General features: G+C 37.7%; 1 long non-coding RNA gene across 1 annotated transcript; it reads right to left on the reverse strand.

Moving 5' to 3' along the window:
• Positions 1-825: 825 nt before the first annotated feature.
• On the reverse strand, positions 826-7,468 carry LOC113640710. Its single transcript, XR_003440132.2, has 3 exons — positions 7,420-7,468; positions 2,835-2,894; positions 826-2,660 (listed from the first exon to the last, which is right to left on the reverse strand). It is a non-coding gene; the product is annotated as an uncharacterized LOC113640710 (long non-coding RNA).
• Positions 7,469-13,936: the final 6,468 nt, after the last annotated feature.

The following is a 13,936-nucleotide window of genomic DNA, read 5'->3' on the forward strand; positions in this document are numbered from 1 at the left end:
TGCAACCAGATGGGACTAAAATGATCAGACCACCACTGAGATTGTGGTGAAAAACAGCAGGTCATTCAGCCTGTAATCTTAGAATAGTACAGAAAACAACAGAGACAAGGCTGATCGTGACAGAAATAAATCCACAGAGGATGAACACTTGTAAAGTAGGAAATTACACTAGGACCCCATGTAAATTTAATCCCGCCCGGATATGGCTAATGCCTACACTAGCAGTTTCTACTCCATGATTCACACACAGCTATGACTTTAAAAGCTGCCTTTTAATCTCTTGCCTACTGTGCATCCTTGACTGTTTACTCACCATAAAAATAATTATAGGAGTGTCTCTTGCAAATGAAGACAAATAGCTGATGTTTACTGGTATGGCAGGGATATGGGGATAAGGGGTTATGGTACGTCTACAACAAACAGGCCTACATGGAATATTTCATTTATTAACTCATTTATTAATTGTTGCAGGGATCTGACTCACCATTTTGGATCATACCAACAAAAGAGGTACAGAGAAGCAGACGTAAGGAAAACAACAAAACAAAACAAACAGAAACAATGTTATTATTATTGTTGTTGTTGTTGTTGTTGTTATTATTATTATTATTATTAACATGAACAACAACAAGAACAACAACAATAATTTAAATTAAAAGAAATTAAAAACAGAAAAAAAAGCGGAAATAAAAAATATCTTTTCAGTCAATAATAACAATAATAAGAATAATCATATTTTTGACAATAAATTAGTTGATTTTTTATGATTAATTATATTATTATTTTTATTTGTGAAACATAAATAATGCAAAAATATTTGTCTGTATAAAAATAACTAAAATTGCTTTATGTTTATATTATATTATATATTGAATGCTTAATTACATATAAAATTATTTAAATTAAATCAATCCTAGAACACCTTTAATAGTGTAAACAAAACTGATTCACCAAATCATATGGTGAAAAACAAACAAACAAACATAAATTTTACTTTGGAAAATGAGCAATAAGAATACAATGACTCTCTAACATTGCCTGAGCTGCCATTTTAGCCAGAAATCGTTATTGGGCTCTACAGCAGCACTAGACTGTAAACGACTGAAAACCTCTTTATACTGTGATTACTGTGGGTGTGGAAGCGTATAATGTAAATAGCTTGTCAATCGTTGTGATCTGGAGCGATCAGGCCTGGCTGTCTATATATTTTAACTTTATGTGGTGTGTGTGTTTGCTCTGATTCAGATCTCTGGTGTTTAAACAGCAGTGTTTCATTACAAGTATAATTAATAGAAAGCTGATTCCCACGATGTGAACAACATATTTCTGAGATAAATGACGCCTAAATTTCTGCTTCGTGGTACATTGTTTTGGAATGTGAACTGCACCCACAGTGATGCCATGTTTCCAGGTCTATAAAATCCTGTTTGTTTTACACCTAAAAGCTGCATCATTTTGTCAATTGTTCTGCAAAGACCTTTCTGGAAACGTGACACCTCGTTATGTATATCTACGGGTTATATGGTCAGCGTGTACAGATCACAACCTCTAATAACTAGTAAAACCACATGGTAAAAGCATCTGATTCTTTTCTGGCCTCTAGTTCTTTCTATCATCTTGCGGTTGAGCAGCATGTACATATGAACATCTGAACAATCATTACAGTTATTATAGTCTTAGCTTAAAACAGATCAGCGGTTGCTAAATGATGCCTGTTAGGAATAGAGCAAATAGAGAAGATTAAGAAAATGAGCCTTCTTTTGAAAACGGTGAAGACACTTGGGTTTGAACACAAGCACGCCAGAAGCCAACACAAGACCAACATCATTTTGTTAGAGTAATAAGATATTATTGTTATTATAATATTTAAGATTGTATTTGATAACCTTCTGTAGTGTTTATTCACAAAATTCATCTAAAGTAGTTCAGGGCAGTTCAAAGGAAATGTAACATTTGGTCTGTCAAGTTCAACTTCACATAATGTTTGTGTGTATGTGTGTGTATGTATCTGTGTGTGTGTGTGTGTGTGTTTTGCCTGATTCAGCCTCTCAGACACTTTGAGAAATTTTTAAGAAATAAATGCAAATTATACCACGACTAGGAGAAAGGTGAAAGGGGGGAGAAGAAGCATACATCGAGGGTCAAATGTTATCAGATGCATTAGGAGCGAACAGGTGCACAGGCCATTAGGGCCATTAGAAGCGAGCAGATTCAAGGCATAGACCATTAATGGTAGTAAATGATCAACCACCCCTATATGCTAGAAACACACAGTAAGGCAGAAAAGGACGCGAAAACTGAGCATAATGGTTTTAACAAAAAGATGCAAAATCAAAAGGAAAAAGTCACTTCTTAATATAAAATGGTTTGACAGCATAACGAGGAGAATATTGAGTCTTTTTGTTAACACGCCATGTAACTTGAGTAGCTTGTGTGCTAGTGGATGCGGCTGATGGAGTTTGGGTGGACTTAGTGGCAGCTGTGGCAGTCTGAGTTGAGACATCGACCACCCCTGTCAGCAGATGTGTCACTGGGCCGACCACGACTTTCCATATCCTGAAGATAATGAGTAATGTCCTCAGTGAGAAGGTCAGCAGTAGGTGATGGTGTGGACAGTTCGGTTTCATCCATAAGATGTGCCACCCGGGCGGAAATGGAAGCTAAATGCACACCACAAATAGAGCCTCATTAAGCATATACATATTCTGGCCACCGGGTTAATAAGTAAACCAATGGCTACTGCACACCGTATCCATAGAGACAGAACAGTAGAAGAACACGTTTAAGTCATATAGAAGAGAAACTGTTGGAATACAAGAAGATCCAATACATACCCATGAGTAGATGCGTTGTGTTGAGTTGTGTTAAAGAAAACCTCAGGAAAGAGAATAGGTCTAAAAAAAACACATAAACGCAACTTATAAGCTCTATGGCCTGATGACGTAGGCCCAAGTACTATGGAAACGGGGCCCCTTAGGTGGAAGATATTGGGAATTTAGATGGCCTAATGCATAGGCAAATATTGACCCAGTATATGGGCAAAAAGGGTCCATTTTGGAGATAATGGTAATTTCCTAAGCATGCAGAAAATGTGTACGTGAGCGATATTATGATTGGATAGCGAGGAGGGTATGGCGAAAAGGCGGGCATGTCAGAGCTGTATATAAGCTTGCTGAAATCAGAAGTGCTTCGGTGCGAGTATCGTCTACTAGACAAACTTGTATCCCTGGTACCAGCACGTTGATTGCTGTCTATACGACTGTCAATAAACCTACCTCAACTGATTCCAGTCTTCGTGAGTTTGGCTGATCATTTCTTCTTTGAATTTTAACTTAGAATTATTGTTTAAACAATGTGTGTGTGTGTGTGTGTGTGTGTGGTGGTGGTGGTGGTGTGGGGGTTGATAAATATTTAATGTTAAATATGTTTAATATGCTGACAACAAATTTGAATGTCTGCAATATGATTGCATTGTAGTGTAGAAAAAGTAAACCAGGATTTATAATGTGTCATAAGTGTTTTTTTATGGTAATGTTATTTATATGGAAATATCGTGTGCCTTAAAAGATTAGATTAAACAGAAGATTAGTGTCATCACCTCTCCTGCTGCTGTCTGACTTCAACTCCATGCGGTTTATGTTGATGGACTGTGAGTTCTGGACAGTGTGATAAAGTTTAGTGTTTGTTCAAGTTCAAGTGTTTGACGCATGGACCATAACGCTTCCTTTCTGATGAGCTTAAATTTTTACACTGTGAAAAAAGTGAATTTTTTCCCACAGGCCAAAAAATGGATTTTGTGCCAGTTACATACAGATAAATAAGATTATCACAAACACAAGTAAAAAACATTTTTTTCCACAAAAATGTTTGTATCTGCAAAGTAAACAGTGATATCAAACCCATTTCTGCTCACTGAGATGCCCCAAGTTCTTGTTCATAAGACTCTAAAATTTGGAGTTATCTTCAACCACTAAAATTCTGTATAAGGTTAAAACCAGAGGGATAAACACACGTCTCACATTGAAAGCCATCAGAGTTTGATTCATTTTATATCAGACTTGCGGCAATAAAATAATTTGTTTGTTTATACTGATTGAAAATGTCTCGTATGTCGATTTCCATTTCGTTTGTATTAGTGTGGAAGAAGAGGTAGAGCTAGCAGCGAATATCAAATGGAAACCTTGCGCTTTGTGACATGAACAGTGAATTTGTCTCACTGGAGTTTTCTATTGCAATATTCGAGACAGTATTCCATTTTGATTAGGTCTGGATGTGATTGGATAATGGATTCTGTTGCTGAAGGTGTTCGATGATGTCATCAGCTATTGAAGGTAAATATTAAAAAAAACTTACTCCCTTTAGTCATCAATACTGTGTTATAAAGTGACTTTCTTTCTTTCTATCTTTCAATATTAATAATGATAATAATAATGATAACAATGACAATAATAAATATTATTATTTTTATAATTATTATTATCATTATTATTATTATTATTATTATTATTATATTTTAATAATATAATATAATAAAAACAACAACAATAATAATCGTTATTGCTATAACCATTATTATTATTATTATTATTATTATTATTATGTAGATAACAACCTAATTATCTATTGAGTCAATTAATTACAACAACAACAACAACAACAATAATAATAATAATAATAATTTTAAACTATAACCAATTCAATCTGTAGATGTTAAAGAATTTATTCCAGCTTTTTTCCTAACCGCAATTTCAATCTTCATTAAGTAAGTAAACTGAGAGGTCAGTACTGGGCCTGGGGCTGCTCGTCTTCAGCACAGAGTCTTAAAACAGATCTCTGCTCATGATCCTGCAAAATCAGTAGTTTCTGCCTGCTACTTTTATTGTTGTTCCACAAGTACAGTGAGATGCAGTGTGCAGCTCTCTATCAAGCTTTTACACATAATAAATGAGAAGAAAGTCAGTTCTACATACTGTAGGTGGATGATACACTGCGGTCCAGACTTTCTTGTTAGAACAAATCTATTCCTGCAGTGATTTTATGGAGTGAACAAGTATTAGATTAAAGTACAGAAGTATTAGACATTCCTGTCCCAGGAAGAAATCTAGTCACTGCAGTAGCAATAAATAACACAGTTCTATTCCTGATTCTGTCCTGTTAGCCTCCTTGCAGGAATGGCTGTCTCAATTATAGATTCACTGTATTCACTTAACCCCTCTAATGAAACCTTTGATGTGAATTGTAATCCTGCAGTCAGCAACTTTTCCTCAGGCCTGGAAATGAAACAGTTCCTCTCAGAGGTCTAAAGCAGTGTGCATCAAGGAAGAAAGACCAGATACGATGTGAAACAGGTAACGGTATATTCACATATGCGTTGTGTGGCCTCCGCACGCATACACCGAAGAATAATGAACCAAGATGCGTTTACTTGAAGGTGAGCAAGCAGCACTGTACACAGAGTTTTGGACTTTATAATAAACCAGCAGTTCCATTTCTGCACAATTGACATTGATGAACATAGAAACTTAAGAACAAAGAAAATCAGAGTTTACTGAAACCTTGGAAAACCTCTCAAGAATTTTTCATCTTGTATCATGTCAATACCAGGGTGCACGTTGGCTTAATGGTTAGCACGTTTGCCTCACACCTCCAGGGTTGGGGGTTCGATTCCCGCCTCTGCCTTGTGTGTGTGGAGTTTGCATGTTCTCCTCGTGCCTCGGGGGTTTCCTCTGGGTACTCCGGTTTCCTCCCCTGGTCCAAAGACATGCAAGGTAGGTTGATTGGCATCTCTGGAAAATTGTTCGTAGCGTGTGAGTATGTGAGTGAATGAGAGTGTGTGTGCCCAGCGATGGGTTGGCACTCCGTCCAGGGTGTATCCTGCCTTGATGCCCGATGACGCCTGAGATAGGCAAAGGCTCCCGGTGACCCGAGGTAGTTCGGATAAGCGGTAGAAAATTAATGAATGAATGAATGAATGTCAATACCGGATTTGACCATGGATGCCGAGTCCCAGGATCCAAAATGGCATCACATCATGGCCAATAAGCTCTATTTCCACATCCCCACAGCTGCCTTTTAAGTTCACCTGACTAAACACCTGTGTTATTCACCTGACTAAGCACCTGGTGTCATTCAAGCACACACAATCAACACAAGTGTAGTCCCAATAATACCTCTGTATGTTGTGCATCTTCACTGGTCTATTTGTTGATCCCCTACCTTCTAAAAGTCTCTCATTTGTATGCTATCTTTAGTTATCAACTTGGATTTGTTCACCTCTCAATCTTCTCTGCTGCCTGACACTTTGCTTTGGCCTACGAACTAAACTACACACAAATTGACTAAAAGATTGATAAACGAGGCCCAGTGACTGTATCCATTGCAGACTTTTTCATTACAGTTGCAGTAGACTCTGTACAGCACAAAGTGCTACTTCCTGACAATATCTCCTCTCTCCAGGGCATAGCTTAATGGCCCCCCGTGTTCCCTAGTCATAGATTCTGTCTGCTGAACACTCTGTGTTGGAATACGGGAGGCATTTCCTATCATATTTTTCGTCTGGTCTTTCACCAGAATAAGGAAGGACTGAGTTACGATGAAAGAGTCATTTTTTTTGCAAAGGCATCAAGCAGTTTCCAAATATTTGTGATGGCTGGATGTGATAATGAAGACTGCCTTCTTTTTGTCACCCTCCCAAATTCTGTATCAGACTGTGTTATTGCACGTCCAGCTTCTTTTAAACCTGAGGCCCTTTCATCCATCTTACGGTTGCTAACACCAGAGGCTTAGAGTACATGATCAATGCAGGTTCTCAAAATTCTTTCTGTCTTGTCCTCTATAAACTAAGAACTGATGATACCTTTGAGATGGATCGTCTCAATGCCTTAAAGGATGTAAAATAGTTACTGATAGAAGGATGAAATCACAGTCCCAGTGCTGTTGTATACTGTAGGCAATTCCACTGACTTGGTCTTATACATCTATGAGTAAGACTCTGGTACATTTTAATGGATGTAGATGGGCCATGAGAGCTCAACAACAACAAGCTTATTGTATGAGAATATTAAATGAGAAATAAGTCATTTATACTAAATATATGCGCTGCGGTTCTGATTTTCTTGTTAAAACATTAAACATTGATTAAACTGACAAAATCAAAGTTTAACTCTTACGGGCCCTGTGCAGTGCACGGCACGGAAGTAGAAGTGACCACTAGGGGATGACCCAGAAACAAGCTTCAATTCAACTTTAAAGCATCAAATCCTCCAAAAACACGAAAAAACCTATTTACCTAGTAAAGTTTATACTCTCAATATTTTTTAAGCCCACACACAAAGCACAATATGATTCACAGCCTTCATACAATTAGAAAAAAAATGGACAAAACTGACCTAGGTGGCGCTAGACCGGTTTTTCCCTTACCTTTAGACGCGTCTCTTTCTTCACTGGGGTAATATATTCCAACACAAATAATCCACAAAAATCCACACAGGTCCAAGGAATTGAAATCTGTAAGCCTTTTAATCCAAAACGCTCTGGTCGTGCCGCAAATATTCCGTTAGTGTTCTGAAAACTGGAAACAGAAGTGCGCCATCATCTCGTTTTGCCGCTCTAACTCCTAATTGGGATATTCAAAAATTCAAAGTCTACGTCATATTTATAGCCCAGGTCCTAACGAATCAAATAAGCCCTCATTTGAGCCAATCGGTGCTTGTATGGCAGAGATAGACGGCTGGGAAGCCAATGGTGGCATGACCTCATTTTTGGGAACCCGCCTTTGACTGACAATTACTCCTTCCAATAGCAATGAAATGGGCTGGGACCTATACAGCCGTTTAGCCAATAAGCAGACGATTCCAACGGTATATGACATGCCTTACATTCTTTGCCTGTGTCTGTGTGAACTGGATGCGCAGAAGAATTCTTGCGTAATCCTTGACCTTTTGTCCCTCTCACAGCTCAGGGTGTCAAGTTACAGGCCTGTTTTCACACCAGAGTGATAGAGAGAGAGTCTTATTTATGGCCTTTCAGACTGAGCCTGCAGCCTTTTATTTCAAAGTTATATAGTAAACAAGTACACAAAAACGCTGCACCAGACGACCAGGGCCGTAGAAAAATATTTTTATTGAAGCCATTTTTGGGTCTTTTGACTTGAATTTTCTTTTTGGTGAAAGCCAAGACATGTGGCTATGACTCTCAGTTGTTATTTTGTCCCTAACATGTTCCAGAAAAATAAGATTAATCAGTTTATCAGGTAAACAAACCAGGCGGAAATGAAAACCTGCATTCAAACCCCTGTAACTTTGTGCCAGTAAGGCCTAGAATCAATCTGAAACCCTGTGTGTCAAAGTATGTGGGAGCTGTACCACTTTTTGTTGGGTAGGTCATGTAGGCGAAAAAGCTGCAAAAGGGGGTTAATGCTTAAAGGGGTTAATCTTTAAAATCTTCAATATCAAAGTTCAAATTTTATACACGGTATGAGATGTAGTGAAATGCTTATTACCACTTTCTGTGTATAACAGAAAAAAAGTATTTATAATGGAATTAATGGAATAAAGTTGGAGGTTAAAGTTGGACTTACTGCAGTAGGTATACTACAAAATACAGCAAGGTTCAATTTCTAAACCCATCCCGCTAGAAAGATAATATTTTGAGCCTTTCAGCACATTTAGTGCTTCATCTTGAGCCAGAACAATTCAATTCGATTTTACTTGTATAGCACTTTTAATGATGAGCTTGATTTTCACAAAGCTGCTTTACAAGAATAGAAAAATTCTGATTAAAAATTTGAAATGATATTTTAGGTTTATCCCTAATGGGTGAGCCAGAGGCAACTCCGGTAAGGAAAAACTCTCTGAAACAATACGAGGAATAAACCTTGAAAGGATCCAGATTCAAATGGGAACCACATCTGTGGTTCCCTTTCTGTGTATTATATAATGGGGGCACGGTGGCTTAGTGGTTAGCACCTTTGCCTCACACCTCCAAGGTGGGGGGATTTGATTAGCGCCTCCACCTTGTGTGTGTGGAGTTTGCATGTTCTCCCCGTGCCTCGCGGGTTTCCTCCGGGTACTCCGGTTTCCTCCCCCGGTCCAAAGACATGCAAGGTAGGCTGATTGGCATCTCTGGAAAATTGTCCGTAGTGTGTGAGTGTGTGAGCGAATGAGAGTGTGTGTGTGCCATGTGAAGGGTTGGCACTCCATCCAGGGTGTATCCTACCTCGACTGCCCGATGACGCCTGAGATAGGCACAGGCCCGGGTAGTTTGGCTAAGTGGTAGAAAATTAATGAATTATATCATTATAATACATTATAGAAATTAATGTACAGTATTATATAGTCAGGTGCACTTGTGTATCCAGGAGCTTTTGAGCAACGTCTAAGCATGAGCATGAGCATCAGCATGAGCATCAGCATGAGCATCAGATTCTGAATTCATTTAAGTTTTAAGATAAATTCGTAAAGACCATAAGGATATAAGGAATCCGTTGTTCAGCCCTATGTTGAACTGGCATCCCATCAGTATTTTTGGAATACATCCACTAAAAGTGAAAGGGTTGAAACAAAACTAATAGATCCAAAGATACCGAATGAATAAAGAATGCACACATTTGCACACAGTTACGCTACATTCATCGGATATCAGTAAAAGACACGAAAGCTTTTTAAAGTCGCAGGCTTTTAATTGGGTGCACCATTGACCTGCAGGTGATCAGTATTCTGACAGTGTGTGCAACAGACAGTTACAATATGGCATGGGATTTCTGAGAGCACTCAATATTCTCCACTACTGTTTTTGAACATGACTATCGACTCCAAACTGACTCCCAAAACACTCTGCTTTAGCTCGAATAAGCAACATGGCCTGATGATTGCCTGAACTGAACTAGACGTTCAATAAATTCTGGTAGGATTTTTTTCTTGGGTGCAGATTCAAACACGGCGACTCTGGCATTGGCCTTATTAAAATTTGGCATTTTAGGTGCTCTTTTACCTTTGAATGACTCAGCTTAATCTCCTCTCTCCGAGGTGCATTGCTTCAGAGGTCAACCAGAACGCCGCTGATAAGATGAGGATACAGTACGACCAACCAGAGAGAGAGAGAGAGAGAGAGAGAGAGAGAGAGAGAGAGAGAGAGAGAGAGAGAGAGAGAGAGAGAAAAGTCAAAGAGCAAATGGAAATAGAGCGATAGAGAGCAGGGGAGAGAGTGATGTCTCCTGTTTCTATCATTCGGTGTGTATCAGTGCAGTGCAGGAGGCCGGGCAGTTCAGCCCACTGTGGCATCTGCCTGGTTGTGAAGGGCAGATAAGAGCATGGGGACTTTGTTTGAGAGACAGGAAGGCTAGACCAAGTCTGCCGTCACTCCTCCTACCATGCTGGTTTATCCAGGGAGAGGTTTAACTCTTGTTTGCCCAGATCCAGACCATTCATTAGATTCTTTTGCCAATTCGCTAAACTATAAAATGTATTTAAACAGCTTTTTTTATCTCATCTTTAATCCCCCCGATTTCAGCCCTTTTTATTGATTTGAGAATAATAATGACAAAAGGGAATTGTGTCAGGGCTAAAAAAACAGCATTTAGGCTAAAAAACACCCACTTGTAATTTACCTTGTTGCTGGTTTTTAAACAAATTTGCATGTTCGTTTTTTAGGTCAAAAATCTAAAAAATATTTCTTAATATGAACAGCCATCATCATCATCATCAGCATCAGCATCATCATCATCATTGTCCAAACCTCCTGTTTTTATAGAAGGATAGAAGAAGGATAGAAGATGTTTTTTTTTTATAGATGAATAGTAGAAGAATAAAAGAATGGTATCCTAAGTCTGTAACCTGGTAAACCAGTGTAAAAGTATTCATCTAAAATTGGCACCTGCCAAATCAAGTGAAATGCTGTAAACGTAAATGTAGAGGGCCAAGAAATAAAGGTAAAGAAAAATAGACACCCCACAAAATAAAATTGTAGAGACAAACATTTTTTTGACATATACCGGATATTGTTCTGCGTATTATGGACTCATTAATATTGGATGTACCTTTAATTGGTCATTATCAATTGCCTCCTGTAGAGGGCGTTTAGCGTTTCTGAGATATAGAGGTTGCAGAGCTCAGGTCAGAGTTCATTAAACATTGCAAGAGTTCACAGCGCAAACGTCTCTGTTATTTCTCTGCAGGTGAGCAAAAATATGGTTTGTCAATCACTTAAAAATGACATTAAATGAGTTATGATGTTGTTGTTATGCATATGATAGTACAGAAAAATGCAATTACTTCGATTTACAAAAGTTATTTTGTTAGTTTTGTTAAATAATTCACGATTAAATTGTTAAATCCATGAACATATGTACAAAGAAACAGCAAAAGATAAGCTAAAATGGACACAAAAGGAGTTTGTTAATGTGTTTAAAGAGTTTTCTATATGGATTGTGAGTTTGAAAATAATTATATGCGAGTTTAATGTAAATTTGGTTCAGAGCCAAAATGGCGGTGTGTGTGTTTGAGCTTGAGCCAAAATGGCGGCGGCCATGTGATAAATAGCGTGTAACAAAATGGCGTGTTTAAAGCCTGGTTAATGAAAAGAGGTAATAGGCACTTATGCTTTGTTCATGATTATGAAAACTGTGAATATGCGAGTAAAGTAAATGGAAACAGTTGTGATTTAGATGACCATTTATAAATATTTATTGATATGATGCAATGCATTGTTCACATTGATGACTTATTTACTGGTACCAATATGGACTTTATTTGAAAAGAGAGACTTTATTCGAACTTATGGACTCTTGAAGACATAGTTGATTAGAAATGTATTTTCCTATTGTGTTATTTGTTTTTTTCGGAATCTGAATAGTTGTGATTCATATTGACCTTATCTGAGAGAAAAGAGAAAGAAAGGTCAGAGTTCATTAAACATTGCAAGAGCTCACAGCGCCCACATGGAAAGAACCTATATAAACATATATGTTTCAATATAGGTTTTTGATATGTGACATATATAAAATTGGCCGTTTTCCTATATTATATGTACATATAGGCGCGCATACATGTACCTATATAGGTATATATATGCACGTATTATGCACCTATATGTTCACCTATATAATAGTAAAATTAAAATCCATAGCTGCTAGGCAACATAAATAAGTCCAAAATGTAGAAATGTACATTATTTATTTACTTCAGATCAATCAAATAGTACAAAACAAAAAATATAGTACAAGAACAAAAATAAGAAAAAAAAAACCCTGCTAGGCACCATAAATAAAAGTCCAAAATATAGAAATGTACTGTACATTATGTATTTACAAGAACAATCAAATAGTACAAGAACAAAAATAAGACAAAAAACTGAACAGAAAAAAAAATCTTTTTGCTCTTCTCAGCTCCGTGAGCTTCGAATTAATAGATGTGCCTATCTGCCCTCGGCTGGCCGCCGGCCACTTCAACGTAGCATCTAGAGAAGACAAAATAATAAGACATTATTATTATTATTATTATTATTATTATTATTATTATTATTATTATACTATAGGTTTCATCAGGACTTGTGTCTTATAAAAAACACTATACAAATAAGATTCCCTTATCCCCCATAACAATCTTACTCATCATGAATGTATTGTAATGTAACAACACACACAGGATGCAGACTGGTAGTGTACCTTATTCTTTGAAGGTCTGTCATGACCCTCCTCCTGGTGCTTGTATTTGGAAGCCCCTCCCTTTTTATTGTCAACCTTGAAAGAGAGAAACAAACTGATTAGCCCAACTCTTATTAACTTATTTTACACCACCTTGCATATACATCTTGTCAACAAAGCACATAAAATCATCATAGATGACACAATTACAAATCTACACATTAAGAAACAAGAGAGAGAGAGAGAACCAAGTCAGTTACCTTTTTCTTTGAAGCCTTCTCAGTCGGCCCCAGCTGCTCACTGTACTTTGAGTTTGGGATGTGAGGACGTTTTATTTGCCATTGTGTGCCATCTTTCTCCATCTCGATCAGTTTAATTTGGAGAGTTTTTTCAAGTTCTGGTGCAATAAAATTTAAATGTTATCATGAACTGCAAACGTTTGTCTAATCATGTTTACCAAATCTAACAAAGCAAATTAGCATACGGCTAACATGAAAGCTAAGCTATATTCAGGTACCTAGCAAGATTCATTTTATACTTCTTTAAGTACGAGCAAAACCATTTAATGTGGTATTTAACTACATAATGTCAGGTAAAGTTTCCGTGTAACTTACTGAATAATTCTGGCTCGGTGCACCGGCCGGGTTGGAGGCCTTTCGCCATTCCAGCTTCTCGGTTTTATCAGTCCTTTCAAAAAAGTCTCTAACTGAAAAATTCCGGACACTATCGAGGGGCAAAATACTATGAACCCCTCTATCCTCACCCTCAGTCCATTCAAGTAGGACATAGCGGCTCTCCAACGCTTTTATCGCCATTTTACTCCCAGCCACTATCTTTCGGCGCCAAAAATGAAATACAGCGCGCTGGACGCATGTGGATAACGTCATCAACTACGCGACGCTGTAGCGGTCGATCTGAGCTTGCCAGTATAAATAACGTTATGGAAATAAGACGCAAGAAAAGCATTATTAGTATGGATCCAAAGTTGCCAAAATGAGATGAGCTACAAAATGATCCTGCCATTAGCTATATAGAAGACGTATCTTGTATGTATAGGGCTTATATGTGCATATATGTGAAGCAATAGGAGGCCTGTATATGCATATATGCACCTCACTTTTGCCTATATGTGGCATATATACGTATATATGCGGCATATATGCAGTATATATACGCATATATGCCGCATATATATTGCCATATATGTGCATATATGCCACATATAGGTTTCATATATGCACATATATCCACATATAGATTCTTTCCATGTGGGCGCAAACGTCTCTGTTATTTCTC

The sequence above is a fragment of the Tachysurus fulvidraco genome, chromosome 5 (genome assembly GCF_022655615.1).
Source record: "Tachysurus fulvidraco isolate hzauxx_2018 chromosome 5, HZAU_PFXX_2.0, whole genome shotgun sequence".
In the NCBI taxonomy this organism is placed as follows: Eukaryota; Metazoa; Chordata; class Actinopteri; order Siluriformes; family Bagridae; genus Tachysurus; species Tachysurus fulvidraco.